At 36.5% G+C, this 19458-nt stretch overlaps 1 protein-coding gene across 1 annotated transcript in view; it reads left to right on the forward strand.

Annotated features, from left to right (window-relative positions):
* Positions 1-1355: 1355 nt before the first annotated feature.
* Positions 1356-19458, forward strand: part of TENM1 (teneurin transmembrane protein 1) — a 661862-nt gene continuing 643759 nt past the window's right edge. The window contains exons 1-2 of the mRNA XM_036401914.1: positions 1356-1436; positions 3710-3806. The gene's annotated coding sequence lies outside the window, so the exon portion shown is untranslated. The remainder of the gene's footprint in view (positions 1437-3709; positions 3807-19458) is intronic.

Here is a 19458-nt window from a genome sequence, read left to right on the forward strand (position 1 = left end):
GTGTCTATGGAAAATCATCCTCAGAAGTGCTGGCCTGATTATCCTTCTGTTGTGTTTTGAAAAAAAAACAAACTTTAACTTGGAAAAAAAAATTATCGTGAAAATAAGTAATTCCTATAGAAAATAAATTATTTTCATAATTTGCAAGTAATTATCAACTGTTGGGATTTCAGGTTGTTTTGTTTCAATGAAAATGGTGGTTTTTGGCTTTTCTGGAAAGAAACCTTGTAGTACCAAAAAACCTGATTTCTGATTATAGCTAAATTATAGCTTGTTTGTTTGTTTTAAATAAGGCATTATTAAGCTTAAAAACAAAAAATTGATTGGCCTTGAAATGCATAGAGATGGTTGCTTTTATATATAAATACAGACAGACTGGAACCAGGAACTGGGTTTGCTAATGGCAGTCCAGGGCAGGAGCTCTGAGGGAGAGTCATGATTGAATATTGCTTTTAATAGTCATGTTTGAATATTACTTTTAACTGCAGATCCCTGGACTACTCCCAGGGTGTTGCAACCATGGTATCAGAATATTTCCAATTTGTACATAGGACTCTGCTGGGTATCAGACAGCCTTAGTATAATACAAGTTATTTGTTCGTAAATACTCCTATTTTAAAATACATTATCAATAAATGTACGTATTTTAAAATAGGATATTGACACACTGGGTATGTTCCTGAGAAGTAGGGGACAAGCTTTGATACACTCTGATACCAGGGTATAAATTATGGAGGAGAAATGGTCGTGCTGGTAGAAAGCTAAAGAAAACTTGGAGGCAAACAGCTTTTGTCCTTGATGGCTTCTCTAAGAATTACTTTCACCTTTGCACAGTCAGCAAGTTTGATTTTCTCCTTTCATAAAACATATTTTACTTCCTGACTGAGAGCAGGTGATGAAATTGAGGTATATAATTAAATTTAAGAAAAATTATATAATTGCTACCACTCTAATCAGAGAGGATCCACACTTGGCAGACTTATAAATATTTTGAGATAGATTCTCTAATTTAAGTGTCAACCTTCTATTTTTGAGCACAGCTCTTTAAGCACAGCATTTCTGATGGTGGATATGAGGACAGTGTTGGTCCTCTTTGTGGTGGAGTTAAGGTCATTGAATTGAGTTTTCTCCCATATGACCTGTGAGAATGTTCCATAAGAGGTGCAAGCAAAAGTATTTCAAATTTTATGTTGAATGACTTCCTAAATGTTCATGTTAAAGCTGCCATTCCATTTTTTTTGAATGGAAAAGTAAGGGCCAACTTAACAGTGATTAATTTAATTCTATCTATTTTGTTTTCAAAACTACAGGTAGTCCATATAACTGATTATAGCATAGGAAAGAATATACCACTTCTGAACACCATGGAATATTATAAGTCTTAAATTTGGTGAAAAATTCAAGAAATTTTCAAACCTGATTTGAAAAGAACAATGGTAAGAATATTAACAAAACTGTAAAATGTATATAGAGTAGCTGAGAATAACCCTGGCTTTGTGATTACATAGAAATATGAAATAGATGGAGCACTGAAAGGTCAATTGTAGAGAAAAATTACTAGCTCCACCAGCAGTTTCATGTCTTATAGTTTGTTGCTCAGGTTAAAATGATATATATTCTAGATATGTCTAAGCTGACCTCTAGAAAATTGCAACGGAAATAGGTCTGAGTGGAAAAATTGATGGGGAAATAGTGGTTAAATAGAATTGTTTGGTGATTTGAAACAGAAAAAAAATTGCAAATAATCTAATGTATCACTTCAGACTTACAGGATTTGACCAAAAAAGTGCTTCAAATTTGTTAATTTCATTTTTTTAGTTTCATTGGAATTGGGTTTTTTTTAATAGTTTAGGCAATGTATTATAAAAGTTCTTAAGAGAAGCTTGTCACTTAAAAAGTGACCACGTTGAAAAGGTTAGAAGGAAGCCCCTGGGCAGGACTGGCCAGCCTCCCCTCCATCAGGGAGCAGATCCCCTGATGCTCTACTGGGGCACAGGGGGTGACTGGAAGCAGCAGCACGGGTCACCAAGGGCAAGGCCACCAGGGACCCTCTGTGATGGAGTGACAGCATCAGGGGACAGGGAAGGGCTCTGGGTGTCTGCCTGCAGCTCTCTGAGGCCAGGGACATTAACCAAGTCCATATTTGGTGGAGCTGTTAGCACCTGCAATGGAAGCAAGACCACAAGAACTACTCAAAGAAAGGTCAGGCTCAGGTCCCTAAAAGCAAATGTAGTGCAATAGTAATTCAGTTTTTATTTTCTTTTAATAATCTCTAGTATTGTCCAAATGTTTGCCCTACAGACTCTGTAGGGAACAGTCTTGATCTGAGACCTAAATCTCTTTTTATATGGCTTTATGAACGTGTATGCAGGAGCAGTCACACAAATATTATTTCTGTGAATAAATTTTTTATTTTTCAATAGCAAGAGGACATGTATCACTTGGTAAAACAAGTAAGCAATACTTTTGTCTTTGTGGGACTGACTGAAATCAAGGAGGGGAAAAGCCAATTCATACACCTGGTGTTTTCTAGTTGTTACCAGAAGAACACATGCTACAATTTGACATCTTAGTGAAAGCCTTGATATTTTTTTTGCCTACCAAGTAAGCTCATCTAAGTTATGATGAACAAAATAGATACTTCTCACATTCTGTTTATTGAATTTATTTTCCCTTCATATCACTATGGAAGCTTTCTGATGTAGATGAACCCATATTCTTTTTTCACCAAAATGGGCAACTGAAGTAAAGCAATGCATTCAAATGCTTATCTGGTTGCTTTTTCTCTCATCCTAAGTATGCTGGTTGTTAGATGAAATAATAAATATTCTATCTGCTTGAAATCAGTGCCAGCTTTAAGACAATAATTCTTTGCAATGTTTTGCAGCTGTTCTGAATATATTTATTTCTCACAGCATGAAAAATATCCTAATGCATATGAAAAATAATAAAAAAATGCAATAGTGCAAATGGAAACAAAGCTTTATTTTTTCCTATGTAGAAGAGAATTGCAAAGTAGCCTTATTCACAGTTCCCAAACAAGAATATATGTTAATAACTGCCTTTATTAATTTTTCAATATCTTGCAGCCTAGTTAATCTGTGTTATATAAACACATTAATGCAAGAGAATCCCTTCTCTGACAATATCTTGACCTTCAAAATTTGTGTAAACTGGTGACTCTTCAGCCCAATTCCAAATCTAGTAATTAATGGACCCAGTCCTGTTATCATGAAGCAGAGAAGGGATCTTTGATGTTGCAGCTGTACTGGTGCAAATCACATGGAGTTCTAGTAGATTTAGCCTGGTAGAACTGAGAACTGATTATTTTTCTTCTCGATATTTTCTTAAGGAAAAAAATAATTCTGCTTTAGAAATTTTCTTTATAGTGCGTCTTGCTTTTACACATTGTTTCTCTGTTATTCCTAAATATTTGCTATATTTCAGTGTTAGTAAAGGCAAGTATTTTTAATGTGGAGGGCTCTCCAGGAGTGGAGGCTACTGCAGAATCTGCAGGGTCACAAATACCATTAATTCTTTGATTAAGCAATACTATTTAATGCTGAAGTCATGGTATTATAACAGTAACTTGCATTTACTTTAAAATGATTTTTTTGAACACATCTTCTATATTTTGCAGCTCTGTTGCAAGTCCAATTTATTTTTCAGATTTGAATAAAATTGTCTTTATCTGTCATTTTCTCTACAGCAGCATAGCCCTGCCAGTCTTCAGCTGAGCTTGCAGGAGATGCAGAGAGGCTTCATTGAGTCTTCACAAAGGGAAGAATTTTCAAATTAATAATTAGGTGAGTTTTAAAAAAGCAACTGCAGCAAGATTTTGCTATGAATCACCTGGTCTCAGGTGTGGTATCAGAGTAAAATCTGGGAAAAATGTAGACAAAAAAATTCAGTGAATTATTAGAGCTAAGAATTTGATTAATGGTTTGTTCCTTGTAGACTGGTTTGTACAGAACTCACATTTTCCAAAATTACTTCCAAATAAGATTTAATATGCAGATTATGTGTATGCATACAAGTCATTGTGAGCAAAGGCTACTTACTCAAAATATGTGTGAGAAAACTGGTTTGGTTTCATAGGTCGAGTAGTTTTTCTACATCAAAGAAATTACTTCTTTCAGAACCAAGTTTATAATACCAGAAAAATGAGCATATTGGAAATAATAAAAACAAGAAGGATCAATCACTGTGTTGTTTTGCTGTGATCAATAGAAGACCTCTGTGACAATAAGCTGGGAAATGGCTTTTTGGAACAGCTTATTTGTCTAAAGTAAAACACATCCCTACCCATGGCTGTGTACCTCTATAGAATTTAATTCAACCCTTTTTTCCCCATGAAGAGCAGACTGTTGCAGGCCTCTGGTCTGATGGAATGCCCACCCTGTGCAGGTGTCAGTCTGCAGGACAGGCAGAGTCTCTGCTTTATCCAGTGAATAAAGTTACTGAGATCCCAGTTCTGGCCAAGCCCTTTGGCTGCAGCTCTTCTGTCTGTTTATTATAAGCAGTGAATGCTAAAGTAACAACATTATAAAGCAATCTGAAGCCTCCCCAAATAGACAATTCCACTAATGTATTTTAAATCTGTTCAAAGAAATAGAACCAGCTATTTTAGTGTTGCTTTGTGGTCTACATTAGTAATGTTTGAAGAGGGACATAAACTATGTGTCTTTATGTGTGACATACACTGATTTCAGTATCAGGAAAAACTTGTCAGATTGGCAAAATACCACTTTACACTTCAGGCCAATCTATGGAACATCTGGTTTATCAACAGATGTGGTTTTAGCAGTAGGTTTCTACCATGGTATTCAAGAGACTGGCAAGTTCGGGAAACTGCAGAATAAAAATAATTACTATCTTTATAACAGCAGAGATATTTAAAAAAAAAAATATTTTTTTTCCCTAAGAAACAGCTGCACCTGGAGCTTTACTTACCAAATAAAAGTTTCTCTTTATTTTCAAGCAGTTTTCAATTTTCTGTAACATTGTGTATTTTTAATTAGCTCTCTGAATTGTGATTATTTTTCCTGATGTTTAAGCAGTGAAGGTCAAATATAATCATTACAATGACTTTGCTCACTCAAAAGCAGTTTATAAGATACAAATAAATCTTATTTTACCTAGTAAAGCAAAATGGATTGACTAACAGATGCCTTAAGGAAAAGTTCTTCATGCCTTTTCACATTTTTAGTGAGTGCTTTAGTTATTAGGTAGAAAATAACAAGATTAGGACCATGTTAAATTGTTACATCAAGGACTGGAAAACGGTCCTTAAAACCAAAATTATATTGTACACCTCTTCCAAATCCCAATTAAATTTGGCTTTTTTCTTCAGGCAGAAAATATCACTTGCTGAAAACACCTGAATTATGAAGGATAAGAACTCCCACTCATGCCTTAAGTTTCAGCTTTCATATTTTTTAGATTCTGTACTGCCTTAGTGTGTGACTCTGAGTTTCATATAAGTGTTAGGAAGTTCAACTCACAGTTTAGTCAGACAGAACAATCCTTTTCCAGCCTGAGAACCAAGGACACCACTGCAGCTCCAGGCCCAGGAAGTGTAAACAGTGAATTAAGGAGAGCAAACTGGGAGGATGGGACTGCATAACCTGGAGCTGTAATTGGACAATTAACACCAACATGGAAATGGACCAAAACTTGTAAAAGTGTGAAAAGTTGTGACTCTGAGTCCATCTTGGGTGTAGCCTTGGCTGGGCTCTTGCACTGCCCAAGCTGTATCCTGTGAAGGACTTTTATTAAATCCCTGCTTTAATCCTTTAGCACTGCCCAGCCTCTGTTCTAGGTAGCCTCTCAAGGCATCACCACACCACTGTCTTCAGTGCTTTGTGAATTTTGCCTTTTCAGTGCATTTGTTTCCTTTGCAAAATTACACTTTAGGAAAAGTTGTTATAGATAAATCTAATGACAACTTCGTAAAGAACAAGTTCATTAATTTCAAGTACACTGAACAGATTTTTTAAATTAGGAGGTACAGACTTACACAGGACAGAAATGGCATTATTTTTCCTGCCAATTTGTGAATTCTGGACTTTACCAGTTTTTTAGAATTGTCTCTCAGAAGTTGAGCAGTTTTTATTGCTCACAGTTTCTTTAACTGTTCTGTAAAAATGCAATCACTGAGCAGCTTTTCTAGAACTCCTTAATTGCTCACATATTGAGAGAGGTAGGACTTCAATGTAATTTTGATGAAGTCAGTAATTTGTACTAAGTAAGCACCATGACTTTTCTCCATTTATAGAGGGGAATATGTTCTAGATAACACCAGGAGAATCCACTATTCAGTGATGTCATGCAAGATACGTAGGGGTAGATAAGAGATACACTTTCTTTAACACTAACCTATTGTGACAACTTAATTTCCTGCTGAGTATGAATAATTTTACTGCGAAAAAATTAATCACCAATGTTAATTCAAATGTTCTCAAATCAGCTGGTTACATTATTTAAATCCCACAGATTTTTACTTTTGTAAGTCAAATGCTCTCATTAATATCATATTCTTTTAGAATAAGTGCCATGTTCCCTACTTTGAAAAATAAAAATAGTTCACAGTGAAAATAATTCTTTATTGTCAGCTTTACTGGAAATTTTAAAAGATATACTCCTTCTGTCAGTAACTGTGTAATCAAGAGACAGAAGATCATGAAGTCAATCTAAAGCTCCCATTTCCTTAAAAATAATTGTCTGCCCCAATCTAGAATCCAGTTTTCTTGTTGTTGGTTGGTTTTTTTGGTTAAAAAAACCAAAAACCAACCAACAACAAGAAAAAAAAACCCCAAAACCAACAAAAAATCAGAAACTTTTATCTCATGTATCATTTTGGCTGTAACATACTATAATACTCACTGCATTGAGATTTTCAGCTTTAATTGTCCTTAAGGAGTATTATGGAATTGAATAAATTATATTTTGGAGAATAATTTAAATACCACAGTGATGATCACTATAGAAAAACCCACAACAAAATCAATTATGACACCTTCAGCTCCCAATTTGAATTTTGTGCAGTAAATATCAGAGTGTGCATCCTCTCATTACCCTGCCAGTGCCTGTGTTTGTTAAACTACAGAGCTTCATCCATAAATAAATGAGTGCAGGGTTAATGCCAGTAAAGGAATGCTGATTCTGTCTGGTCTAATCTTTTACCTGCACTCAGTTTTTTGTTGCAGATATCAGGGGAAAACACAAATTAATGCCAATGAAGGCAACACAGCACCAGAAAGGTAGAGTACATTCCTGAATAAATTATAATGAGGATTTGAATGTAAAATTTAAGCTCCTGTTAGCAATGCAATAAATTCTTCTTACACTGCAAAATTCTGACATAACCATCTGTTTTCAAACTGTTTGCAATCCTCACCTAATGTTAAATGAGTTGATATGAGAGCAGTGTCCGTTTCCTTCCTTACCTGTGTTTGTAACCCCAGAGCAGTCCTCTCACTGCCATGCATTTCTAACCTGTGGATCCTCTGAGTGTGTGGTTTTGGCTGCATTTTGAGCCTTGTACAAGAAGACTTTCTCAGGAGGAGGAATGTTAATGGACTTAGTTGGAGCTCCTTCAAGCAGCTGCTGACTTTGATCTTTAAAGTGAATCATCCCAGCTCAGAGATGATCAGTGAGCGAGGCTCAGGGAGGTTTGACTGATCTGAGCACAGCCTGCATGGTAATGAGCTCCTTCTTGCCATTACCTGGGACTTAGTGCAGCTTACAAAGTTAAGGAAGCTTTTTGGCATCTCGGGTGTTTGTGCTTAGCTCCCAGTTATTTTTTTGCTATTGCTTTGAAGGTACTGGTCTTTAAACATCACAATTTCATTGCCTATTCCCCTACTGTTCCTACAGGCTTGGTGCATTGGGTGTGTGTTGGGTAGCCAGAGGCATTTAGCTGTTAAATATTTGAATTTCAGCTCATTACTCATTATATATTCCATTACTTTTATGTTATCCCAAGCATGACTTTGATGCAAAATTTGGGATTTTTTGTTCAGGACTTCTAGTATACAAGTTATTGAATGTGCTCTTGTAAAAGCAGAGTAGGGAAGTTAGAAATGCTACTAAAAATAATTGAATAGCTATTGCCTGAAGCCTAAAGTCAAGAATCTAAATGTTCAATGATATGATGGACAGAGTGAATTAAAATTCATAGTCTGGGAGGGGAGATTTTTCCTATTCTGGACTGGGTTGAATGTTTTTGGCCCCTTGTAAAAGATAGCTTTAAACAAAAGTTGAAGAATGTTATCAGCCCTTTATAGCAAACCATAGCCCTTAAATGCCACAGCTAGGACATAGATTTTTTTTATTTTAATATTTTTCTAATCATGCAATGGGAGATGAGGAGAAATACATAACTCAGTATTTACTGAGTTACATTCACCCATTGCCCAAAATGTTCAACTTCAGTTGTTATTTTTGGATCCTCAGTACCAACTGCTGTGAAGTTGTCTTAGCTGATCAGCACAGATGGATGATCAAAGTTGTCCTGCATTTCTGTTCATCAGCATAATCTTTTTCAGTAAAGGGAACAGGCTGTTTAAGATATAGTTGGGTAGATGAACAATTCTCAATATTAGGATAAACAAACCTAAACCCATTAAGTGCAATTATGTGATTTTGTTTTGAATTAAAAGAAAAACACAAACCCCAACCAACCAAAAAACCCCAACAACCTAAAACCCCCCACTCTGTTAACTGTTTTACAGATTTTAGTTCTAGGTCACAGATAGCAGATCAAAACAGGGCTCCAAAAACTAAACTGCATTTGATAGGATTTTAAAAGCCTTATACAGAGCGTGTAGGTCAATCTTCAAGCTGAAATACATTTTTATTTTGTAAGACTGCAGCTTTTGTTTTCTCTTCATAGAATTGCAAGATAAATAAATGTTTTGAGTACAGCTCATGAAGAAAGAAAAACCCACAGCGTTTTTGTAAACAGGGAATTCCAATTTAGGAATTATAATTAAAAATTCTTGAATTCATTGTAGTTAGTACCATAGATGAACTGAGGTGCAGCATTCCTATTTTTTCCTCTATTTTTTTACAACATGCTTTTATGACACTTTTCTTGCAGCTCAAACTAGCTCTAAGACTGGAGAATAAATAATTTTGAATTCAGGAAAACACTCCTTTTATTATAATGTATGGAATAAAATCTCTGTTCTAACTCTCACTGAGGTTTTCCTGTATATCCAAGGAGACTGCATTGCCCAATTTACAGAACACTGAACCAGCATTTGAGTCTGGGTTCGTGTGCAGCTTGCTCTGCCATTTTTTCCTGCTCTGCAGAACAGATGATTAATCTTCCTTTCCCTTACAAAGGACTTTTGAACACACAGATAACTGTGAAGTTATTAATATGCATATAATTATTATTTCTTCCTCATTTGAAATACTTTTTCTCACCAGAATGGAAATCTGTTCTCCAAAAAGAAAATGTTTGTTTCTAGAAAAGTCTTTTAAAACCCAAAGCTCAGGAGAATTGCTGAAGATAGACAGACAGCTTGGTTAGCATTGCACGCTCTGGATTAGTCCTGCTGAGAGAGGATTTGGAAATGGATTTCCTTGGGATTCTGGCCCTGCAATGCTTTTTGGGACTTGGTGCTGGCAGCCCATGGAAATCCCCAAAACTGGTCAGACCAAGGCCCCCCTGCTTTGGGATCCAGCTCAGACATGGGAGAAGGTGACACTTTGTGGTATTTTCCTGGCATCTGAGGAAAAAGGACTACTTGAGTCCAGGGTAGGCTTTTTGGTCTTAAGAGCCTCTAAGATTTTTGTTTTATTAATATTTTTCAAAGTTTGTGAATTCATGCCTGTTTTTAGCATTCATTCTATGTCTTATATCAGGGAGTTCCATAGTCCATAGGAACCACAGTTTTCATTAAGTGAAGTGGTGCCTGCCTGGTTTTGATTTGAACCTCCACCTGTGAATTTGTATTTCAGGGTTTCTAATTCTTCCTTCACCTTTTTCACACTTGTCATGATTTTTAGTTGGCTCTTGTTTGATGTTTTTCTAGTTTGGGAGTGCTAGTCTGTAAATATCTTCTTTCTGTGGAAGCTACTTGGTTACCTTTAAGAATTTTTGTCAAGTTCTATTTCAAATTCTACTCAAATGCTTTTTCTCAGATGAAAGGACCACATAACAATTGTGATGTGGACACAATGCAAACTTTACACAGAAGCATTACACTTCCAGGTTTTCCTGTGATTATAATTCTGAAGCCACTGAACTGCTGTATCATAAGGCTGTGATTTTAACCTAAGATCTCTGTTGCCTCTGGCAGTAGTTCTCTCAGAATCAATTCCTAAGTACATAAATTTCAAACTGGTTTTTTTTTTTTTTTGTGGGGGATTTTGGTTTTTTTGTTTTGTTTGGTTGGTTTGTTTTTTTTTTTTTGGCCAAGTTCATTACTTTACGTTTGTTTGGTTCCAATGTCATCTGCCATTTTATCCTCAATCACTCAGTGCCACGAGTCTTTCTGCAACTTTCCCTTTTTTCAGTCCACTATTGGCTTTTCTCCCATGAAAAACTTGTCTCCAGTAGCAAACTCAATCTCCTTTCCATTCTCTTTTCCTGATCATTCTTGAATGTGTTGAGCAGCTGAGGCCTTAGCAAAGATCCCTGTGGGATTCCACTTGTACCTTCCCTTCTCTGAGAAAATGGACTATTTATTGCAGCTCTTTCTTCTTGATCTTTTAGTTAGTTATCCCTGTGAGGACCTTCCCTCTTATCTTGTGTCAAATTAATTTAAGACCCTTTGGTGATTGGATCTAACTGAATACTCCATGGAGATCAGAGCTGGCTGTGTTAACCATCTCTCCCCTGTACTCACTCAGTTTATTTAGATTATTTTCAGTGATTTTTTTCTCAGAAAAGTCTAGTGGATTGCAGGGTAATACAGTTTAAAAAGTAAGAAAAAGAAGTCCTGTTGATTCTATTTCAAAGTAAGGTCTCTGATTGATAAAGTGGGCAGACCAACAGCCTATTTAAGTGCAAGTTTGCTTAGTTTCTCTTGAAAAAAAGTTATTTACATTCTCTACAGGAAAGTTATTTTTATTCAGGAGACATGCTACCTGTGGTTGATATTGTTTCAATAAGCACCTTCCAGCAACAGACAATTTATAGGTCTTGCTGGGGATAATGAGGTAGATGAGAGTATTTTGTGAATTCAGCCACATTTGACTCTTGTAACACTTCAGTACTGATGGTATCCCCTCAGAATTCAGTCAAATGATGCAGTTTGCACTGTTTGGAAGCAGAGAAAAATGTACATTTTGGTCTTGGCACTTAACCTCCAACTGCTTGTAGCCACGTGCCAAAGGAAAAACGGACCTGTACTATTTGCAATACAGATCAAATGCTAATACTTTGGAGATCAGGGGATTAAAGACTGGTGTGACATTTTATAAATTGCAGTTTAACCAGTTGCCATTGCAATGTACAAAGAAAATGTTATTTGCAATCTTTTAAAAGTGTTCTTAAGACAAATTTGTAGTTTGTAGAGCAACAGAGTTTGCCACTACATTTTCTGATAAATTCTTTAGAAGTAGAAGCTGCTACAGTTCACGGTCTAGTGTTGGAAATGCATGTCACAAGTATCTTCAGAAATTCTGAGTCATTATGCCTTGGAAAAATGTGAGGACTTATGGTTAAGACACAACACATGTAAGATCCTTCTTCTCATATTTATTTTAAGGATAAAGGACCAAAAGGCTGGTATTTTGGGGAAAAAAAGAGTGCAGTCTGCCTTGCATGTGTACAGAGAATAATCTGTGTTGGTAAGGCTCAGAAGGAAATACAGCAGGGCTGGCTGTGCTTTGTTTGTGTAACTCTTTTAACAGGCAATAACACAGATGAGCATCATTACAGGCTGAAATGGGAATTTTTTGAGCCTACATGACATTTACTATTTTTCTCAGGCTTCCTTCTACCTTCCTTTAACACTGGTTTATTAAACACATGTAATGCCACTTTTCAGCTTTGATCATGATAAGTTTTAGACTACAATTCCTCAAAATTTCAAAAACACCTTCTCTTTTTTAAAGAGACTCGAAGAGTAATAAAAGCAACCCTGTACTATTGTCTAATCTAGAAATCTCTGTCATAAGCATTACAACTTTAGCAAAAGTAAACCCTAAAATAAATTTTATTTTTTTAATTGTGTAAAGATACAAAAATGCTTCTAAAAACACTATATGAATTATTGCATTCTCCACATAAAATTTTCATTATCTCAAGCATCCTAAAAACTTAGTAAGCAAAGAATAATGTACTGTAAAGAGATTTCTCTTTGATTACATTTGTCTCTTTCATAATGGATTATTGCTAGACAAAACATTCAAACAAAAGGAAAGTAAATATTTTATATACAAATATATGTCCAAAGTTTATTTCTAATAATTCTTAGAATTACAGAAAAAGGCAACTCTAATTCTTTTTAAGGGGTAGCATAAAAAAAGGAGGCAATTTAGAAAACTTGACCTCTCTGGGGGGAGAGGTCTGGGGTACAAAAAGCTTAAATATTGGACTTATTGCCCCTGTGAAAACCATAAACTAGGGTGTTTAAGTTGTGCTTATGTCTATTTGAGTAATCAGAAATAGTTTCCAAGTGCAATTATAGAACAAAAGATCTTGAACTGGGGCTTATTATTAGTTTGGCAAGCTTGAGACCTCCCACTTAGTGAATTGATTGTAATTTTTCTATAAATTGATTTTTCTCTCCTGTCTTTGCTGTTTTGATATTTAATATGTCCAAATATCATACCACCTTTTTTTTTTGTTTGTTTTTAATGCTAAATCTGCAAGAGGAGCAATGAATCTTCTGAGTCAGGATGAGCTTAAAAGGTGTGGAGTTATAAGGCAAGGGAGGCAATTGCTGAGCACCAGCTGTGGCGGCAACAAGTGAGAACAAAAAGCATCACATTAGTAAACCTTCTGCTGAAAGCAGAGTTTTGTCTCCCTACCCCAGCTGCCAGGCACCTCTGGGGTTCAGCACGTGCCAATTTCTGAGCCTTTCCCCCACATCCTTGGGGCACTGATCCTCCCTGCAGTTTGGGCATGTCTGACCAGGCCCTGCCTGGGCTGTGCTGTCCAAGTGCCCTCTCTCTGCAGCACAGGATGGCTCTGACTGCCTGTCAAGAGCCAACACTGGCAGAACAAGAGTAATCATGAGAACAAATAATAGAGCACTACAGTGTCTGGCTGTTTGGCTGGTATATGTAGGGTTTTTCATCCCTGGCAGTGCTGAATTTGGAGACAATTTGTACCCAGTAATCACCCCAGTCCCCCAGTTGTGGGTTCTGGGTCAATACAGGGGGAGCAGGCAGGGTTCCCTGCTCCTGTGACAGCTTCACCCACTGGACATGTCAGAGACACCACAGCAGCCACCAGGACAAGTGTCTGGCTCAGGGTGCTTTCTTTTCTTTAATTATTGTGCAGGACAGGAGCATTGTCATAGCACATATCTGTTTTTTAAGGGTCCTGCTAAACACATACCATTGTTAAGATTCTACCCTCATTCTTATACTTCCCTGCAAATGAGAACTGATGTGCGGAAGCCTAATAAACTAGAACAGTTAAAAAAATAAAGTACTGCTGCCAAGCATATCAGGCTGAATGCTGATTAATTCCATTTATATCAGTGATGCTGCACACATGTACATTGGTGTGATGTAAAATAGAATTTAAAGAATGGGAGAAATGAATAGTAAGAGTGATAGTCACCACAAGAGGGAATGGACTGACACTTTCAGCATAGATATATTTAGCCTTCAAATTCAGGGATGTGTCTCTTTGCCAAGAGAGCATATCTGATATAAGAATGTTCAGTCTTTCTCAGTATCAGATAAACTGCAGTGCTTGTGTGCAGCAGAGCCATCACCTCCAATAGTACTTTGAATATTGGCAGATTTGGGTGCTGCTGCTCCTATTTCAGGCAGTGGTTTTCATTCATAGAAAAGATTGTATTGAGAAGAACAAATTTTTTTTCTTCTTCTTCCAGTCCCAGTGAGGTGTAGGGTAATTAAAACCTTTGTAGGCAGGGAGATTTACCAGTATTATAAAAAGCTAATGTATGCATTTGTATGAGGCAGACACTGTAGCAGCTGTAGAGACACAATATGTTATTGAGTGTTAAAGGAAATGTCTCTTGTCTGGCCCTAGGAATGACACAGGCATGAGTCTGGCTGTCCTGGCACCAGAGATCAATCATGTTACATTAGTTTGCTTTATTTGACACTGTCATGTTACTTTATATTTCTTGGAGGTGATACAAACTCAGCAGAAGAGAATTGTCAAGCCTGGCAGTACACAGATTAGACACATGCACTGTTTTGGGTATATGTGTCTTTCCTAGATTGATTACTGCTGTGTTTTAAGGCAGCTCACATAATTCGTTGCACCAAACATGAAAATAAGCCTCTAGATTTTTTCAGCATCAAGGATCTAAATTCTAATGACAGAATCCATTGAAGCAATATTCGAACAATGCTTTAGAAGCTCGCAGTAATTCTGAAACCTCAGTGCCTTTCTTCTTTAAATGTCTTTACGACATAAACTTTGTATTCCCAAACTCCAAACTGATGAAGCTATAAAATAAAAAAAACTGATCCTGTGCTTGGGAATGGTTTGAATTCAGAGATGTCTTCATAGTATGGTTCAAATTTAGAGGTTGGGCTGAGCCTTTATTTAGTGCATCTTACTGCAGCCTTAATTAAAGTGGTAAAATAGTACTTAGCCTGTTAAGTATCTGTCACGGAGGAACTCTTCAAACATTGCTGCAGAGACTGGGTCTTGGTGCAGCCATAAAATTCTGGAAAATATGTAACTGAGAGCAAGAAGAGAGAATTACCTCACCAGGCATTAAAGACTTTGCAACAATAAAACCAGCCATAACCACTAACTTTGCTTTCATGAAAGCTGTTCTAGGAATAGCATTTTCTAAATATTTCCCAATTTAAGAGATAGTAATGATTCATAAATTAATTATTAAGAAATGCTTTTAAATTATAGCTCTCAGCAATCTGCATTGAAGACTGTACTTGATGGTGCAGTGAATATCTATCAAATGCAGAATAATCTTTTACAAAACTGAGATTAGTTCTTTTTTAAAAGATAAAATACTTTGGAATGCAATTATAAAACAAGACATAGTTAAATGTAATTTGGAAACAATTTAATAACTAAAGTTAAAATTGTAAGAAAGTTTGTTAAGAATAGAAAGCAAAAGCACCTTGTCAATAATTTTAATGAAACTTCATATTTATATTTGAGGTATTTTCACTTTCACTGTTTCTGCCAGTCTGCTGGACATTTAAATCATGAAAAAGGGAGCTGAAAATGCTTACCTCTTTCACAGAAAGTAATACACTTACCTGTTTAAACCTGAAGGAAGATAAATTAAAATTCATATTCAAATCAAGCCTGTACAGCATGTTGAAGATCTTATATGGAGGAGATGAGGAAAACAACAAAGGGAAAAGTTGTATAGGTGCTTTGAATCCTTCTTTAATCTTCTAATGTATGTTTAGGAGTCAGCCAATTCTTTGTTGTCTCTAGAAATATTTTATTTTCCTATCCTAATTAATAATCTTGGGTTTTGAATTCTGCCTTTCTTCAACAGTGGAGAGTAATGGCAATGAGGATGTTAGAGTTTTTCCTTTAGAAAACTCTTAATAGCTAATGGAGCACACGTGGGGTTTTTTAATAGTGGAAAGGATCAGAGAAATTGGATTTGAGGTGTTTAATTAAGTCTGTTCACAGACAAATGGTCTTGATGAGTGACAGGTTGGCATGGTTAAGTCCACCAGGAAAAACAGCAATTAGAATGACCTGTGGACTCTGCATCACAATCTTTTCAAGGTCAAGCCACAGAACTAATTTAGAAAAGAACTAACATGATGTTGACAGAGAATCAATAATGTAAGGCACCATAGGATATTTCACTAATGTGGAGTTGCTTTAACCCCACCCCCCAAATCAACATTTGTTCACAATTTATTCAATTTTAACTCTCCTGAGGTTGAGTGTTTTGTGAATGTGAATATATGAGTTTTTTACCATTCCCTTCTTTCATAAAACTGTTGAAAATAAAATTACTCATGGATTTTAAAACTGTTTAGTGAAATCAGTCAATTTTATATATACTGAATATGTTAAAGAATTTTGAGTTGATGACACATACTTTCTCTGACAACATTTAGGATAGAAACAACATAATACAAGGCAATGTAACTTAAATGTTCATGTCTTTATAACTAAGGCAAACATTTGCATTTGAATATCCATTGAGAAGAATGAATCCACTTCATATCTGCCTGGTAAGTTCTGCTGTTGTGTTAGGTATAATTTTTATTTTACTTACTGTCTAAGCAGTTTCAGTTTTTGTTTCTTTTCTTGGCATACTTCTTATTGTTTCTGTACATTTATTCAAGGAGGAATTGATGTTAAATTGAAATTCAGCATGTTATCTACATATAGGAAAATACATTGTCAGTTTTTTTCTTTCATATGAAAGTGCAGATGTTTTCCTGAAGAGACACTGGCAGAAACATAATTCAGAGAATGTGGTAGAGACTTTGCAAAATATTGCAGAGGTAGGCTGAACTGGTGGATCTCCACAGAACTTCAAGCTTGCAACTGCAGGGCACCTTCCTCTAAGAATATAATACACTTCATTTCCACCTTCTTCCCACAGTCCCAACACACACCTGGATTCAATTGGTCAGTGAATCACAACACTCACACCAGAATCCAATCACCAATTCCCTTCAGGTAAACAATCTTCCACAATGCATTCCACTTGTGAACAACACAGCAGCAGTAAATGAGATAAGAATTGTTTTTTCTTTCTCTGAGGTTCAGAGAATGTGAAACCCAGGAATATTATTGGGAAGGATTGTGCCTTGCTTTTCTCTGTGAAGAGAAATGTGGTGACAGTTCTGGAGGTCAGGGGATGTCCAGAGGATGGAAGAAGGCTATTGCCATACACATCCTCAAAAAAAGTCTTAATGGAGTATTCAGGAAATTATTGGCCCATCAGTCTTACTTCAGTCCCTGGGGAGATTAGAGCATGGATCCCCCTGGGGCTGTCACAGGTCAGGTGAAGCTCAGGATTGGAAGAGCCATCGTGGAATCACTGAGGGCAAATCATGCTTGACAAACCTGGTCACCTTCTAGGACTGAGTAACCTGCTTTGTTGATGTGAGCTGAGCAATAAATAGCAACTGACTGGCTTTTTCCAAGGTTTTTAGTAGAGTTTCCCAGAGTCTCCTCCCCGAGAAGCTGATGTGTCACAGCCCATGCTGTGAATGGGGAATTCATTGGCAATCAGCACCCAGAGTGTGCTGGGAAGTTGCTCCTCAACCTGGCAACATGGCACAAGGGGGGTCCCCAGGGATCAGTGTTGGGCCTGACACTGGTTCCTGTCATTATTAGTCATCTGAAAGACGGGAGTAAGTATACCCTGAGAAGTTTTCAAATGAAACCCATTTCATTTTGAAGGTTTGAGGTGTGGATGTGAAGAACCCCACCTTTTTTGTTTACATCGAACTTTTACCAGGGAGAGAGACAAATGGGTTAAATGCCAGGCACTGTAGTCAAAAATGAGTGTGCAAGAAGAACAAATTCAAAGTAAAAATTGCATTCATGATAGTGGTGTTCAGTGGGGAACCCAGAGGATTCAGATTTCTATCAGGAGACAGCACAAAAGCAGTGATGCTTTTCCTTGAAAAATAATTTCCTAAGAAATCCCTTGGGTTTATCACAGTGCATGGTTTTACTGAGTTATCACAAATAATTTACTGGTTTTGAAGGGAAAAATGGATGACAGTTATACTTTTGCTTTAAAAAGGGCAAACCTTTGGATTTGGGAGTCAAATTCAGAATTACTGAAACAATAGAGTGACTTTTTTTTCTCCATGAAAAACTATACTGTCAGCTAAAAGACAGCCTTAAAGACTGGGGTTTTTGCCCATGCTCCATGGAACAGTGTATCATTAGATTCTTTCTGTTAATGTGCTCTTCCTTTGCTTCTAAGATGTCGTTTCAAAGCATTTTCTTGCTAGTTGAGACTCAAGAAGAGCACACAGAATTCTGTGCACTGGGGCATATTGAGTTCACTCATTAGGTGTTTGCTAAATCTCTAAGATACTAAAACAAGTTTCTTGGATTTAATGTGCAGCAGTTATTTCAATTAAACATTTGCTAAAGGCTTTTAATATCCTTATCAGTAAAATTCAGTGTAAGCCCTAGATTAATTTGTTCATGATTTTGTGCTGCTTTGGAAATACAAACTACTAAACAAGAAAGAAATGCTATTATTGTAATGTCTTGTAGGTTCTGCAGTACCATGATTACTTCCTGCTCATATTTCTCTTTAGTGCTGGAAATACATAAAACTTAACTTACCTAACAGTTAAAAAGCTGATAAATATCAGTTATATGCAGAATTATTTGCATAAATTTATCAGATAAACATATTTCTGTGTATTGTGGCTCATCGTCAGCCAGACTTTTAGTGTATTTAAAAATTAGACAAGGCAGGTTGAACAATTTGAGCTATAGAAAATTGGTAACTCCTTTTAAAGAGAGTAGGTGAGAAGAAAAAAATGCCACACAGGAGGAGCAAGGAAACTTTTTTCCAAACACAGCACCCGCATACAATCTGTATTTACTATCTAAGGCCTAATTTAGTCATAATTTAACACATTTAGATACCAGTGGTCACAATAGCCTTTAAGCAAATGTTTACATTTTGTTGTCAGTATATAAACTTTCCTGCATTTACCGGAGCCAAAGGAAACTGAGACTCAGGCGCTGAGATCGCGCAGCTGAGGCTGCAGAGCTGGGGTCAGAGCTCCAGTACCTCACCCAGTCCAGCCTGTGTATTACTGAGCTGCACTGCTTTTGGCCTTTTGAGCCTCTAAACTCAGCAGAGACCATAGGTACCTCAACAGGAGACTTGGAATGGGAAACCATAAGTCCAAAGAGAGCTGTAGCATTCTTTAGAAATGTGCCTAATAATAACCTTTTCCTACATTCTTCTCTTGAGTAATACATGGCTGCAGCAGTGCTTTCATTCCATACACTTTCTTCAAAAGAGAGCAAAAAGTCCATTTCAGCATGCAGTTGTGTCCTTTTATGTTACCTGAGAAACATTTATTATATTTGTTTGGAGCAAGGAGTCTCAAAACCAAACAAGACTTTTCTATCTTGTAGAATGGTTTCAGATGTGTTCTGGTCCATGTTTGAATCTTCCCTGTTTTCCAACTTTGATGATTTTTGTTCCTCCTAATTTGTTTTACAAGAACTTCATACAACTTCTTTCATTTCTTAGTTAATAAAAATAATGTTATGCATGTCACTGTGTTAAATCAGCCCATTAACAGTTTTACCAATTGCTTCTTTCCTCTCTTTTCCTTTTCTTTTCT

The sequence above is a fragment of the Molothrus ater genome, chromosome 14 (genome assembly GCF_012460135.2).
Source record: "Molothrus ater isolate BHLD 08-10-18 breed brown headed cowbird chromosome 14, BPBGC_Mater_1.1, whole genome shotgun sequence".
NCBI classification, from domain to species: Eukaryota; Metazoa; Chordata; class Aves; order Passeriformes; family Icteridae; genus Molothrus; species Molothrus ater.